This window comes from Penaeus japonicus, unplaced genomic scaffold (assembly GCF_977035675.1).
Source record: "Penaeus japonicus unplaced genomic scaffold, GWHDUDI00000001_assembly GWHDUDI00000002, whole genome shotgun sequence".
In the NCBI taxonomy this organism is placed as follows: Eukaryota; Metazoa; Arthropoda; class Malacostraca; order Decapoda; family Penaeidae; genus Penaeus; species Penaeus japonicus.
In genome coordinates, this window is record NW_028234404.1 from 34,321,801 (window position 1) to 34,324,300 (window position 2,500).

Below are 2,500 nucleotides of genomic sequence, written 5' to 3' on the forward strand. Positions count from 1 at the left end.
AAGAAGAAGACGTGAGAGAAGAAGAACCACAAGAAGCACAGCCAGATTATTATGAAGAGTAAGACGCAGACGCCAGGAGCGAGCGTCGCCAACGTGTGTAAACAAACCCTTTCTTTCATGTCAGTGAGTGATCGACGAACTGTCTATCCTTGGCTGCGTCTCCCATCGTGGAACTCTAAAAGATTATTCTTTTTTTTTCTCTCTCTCTCTTTCACCTTTCTTTTTGATTGAAATAGAGTGTGAGTGACAATCGGGGGAAGGAGCGGGGGTGAGGGTGGGGGAGGGCTGGGGAGAAGAGGAAAAGGGATTTTTTTTTTTTTTTTTTTTTTTTATTGTTGTGGGCGGGGTTGTGTGGTGTGTGTATTATATGTCTATATATATTTATATATATATTTATATATATATTTATATATTTTTTTATATATTTATATATATATTTATATTTTTATATATTTATTTATATTTATATATATGTTATTATGTTATATATATATAGACATATGTGTGTGTGTGTGTATTTATTCTTATATATATATAAATATTTATTTATTGATTATATATATTATATATTTTTATATATATATATGTGATATATATATATATATATATATATATATATATATAATTATATTTGTATATGTATATATATACTATATATATATATATTATATATATATATATATATTTTATATATATATATATTGTATATTATTTACATATACTTGTTGTATTATATTATATATATATATCTATATTATTTATATATATTATATATATATTTTTATATATATATACATATATATTTATATAAATATATATATATTTATATATGTTATTTATACATATACATATTTATTATATATATTTATATATATATATATATATATATATATATATATATACACACATACAAATGTATGTATATATGTACATACACACATAAACAAACACACACACATACAAACACACATACACACACACACACACACACACACACACACAGAGAAACACACATACATAGATTGTATATTATCGTAAATAAGTCATGAATATATTAAATGTCTCTTTTTTTCATTTTTCCACGTCAGGCATGTTTTAAATGAAGTGCTGGCATTGAACTATCTTTTTTTCATTAAATGTGGGCCTGTATTAATGACATGATTTTATAATCATAACAGATTTACCACACACACACACGCATATACAAACACAAACACAGTAGAACAGGTGCAGCGCATCAGTGCAGTCAAAGCTCCAACATTTTTTTTTTTTTTTTTTTTATGTGGAGAATAAGCAATGGATGATCAACATCACTTAACATGATTTATCCAAATATCCTTAGTTCAGGACAGAAGAAGAAAATAAATATGTTTGTCTGGACGGTGAGAGGTCTACAAGCAAACCTATTTTCGGGACAGAAAGGCAGAGACACACAGATACTAGTTTTCCAAACAAAAGAAATATCGAGAGATCAGACACAGGTCTCACGCAGCATTTCAACGATACAAATTAGGAATAACTAAATACATTAAGTCAAGAGTTATTTTGAAAAGGTCATGCTTAAAAAAAATGTACGAATAAATGTACAAATCAGCCTTAGCTCTTCTCCAATGACATAAAAAGTGAAACTAAGAGAAGAGATCAGAATGTCGCCATTAAAGAAAAATACCATTATCTCTATTAAAGATGAGAAAACGTGTGAAATCCTAAGCGAAACATGTCAATCCGTTTTTGTTCAGGACATACATTTTGAAACGAAGAGAAGCCTTGCCATTAATAGTATGTATGAGAACGTCAACCTCCAAAAGAACGAAATAAGTGAACGAAAAAAAAAAGGATTAGACAAAACTGAAGCGGAAACACCAGACGAAATCTAACTTGGTTCTTCAGAAATGTGCTGAACAACTTTGTACACCATTAGTTCTGATGCTCCGAAGTTTAATGAGGTAAGGAAAAGTACTGAAAGTATGGAAACTAGTAAATACTACATCATTATCTATAGATTACCTCCAATCTGACTTACTTTCTATCCGGGAAAGAAAGAAAACAGTTAGACAAGAATGATTTCATGATTTTGAAGACAGGTGAACAAGCGTTACCAGAGTAATTATTTAGGTTAGAGTATAGACGTAATATAAATTTTTATATATATATATACACCAATTAAAAAAAAATATATCAAACATAGAACTGGCAAACGGGACACCATGATCTTAACCAGGTAAGAAAAACACATACCAATACATACACATACAGGGAGACACGCAGAAACACACACACACACACCACACACACACACACACACACAAACACACACACGTATATATATATATATATATATATATATTATATATATATCTATATAATATATAGATATATATATATATATACATATATATAAATATATGTATTACAGACACACACACAAACACACACATATAATACATACACAAACACACACACCCACACACACACACATTTAATCATATTATATTATATA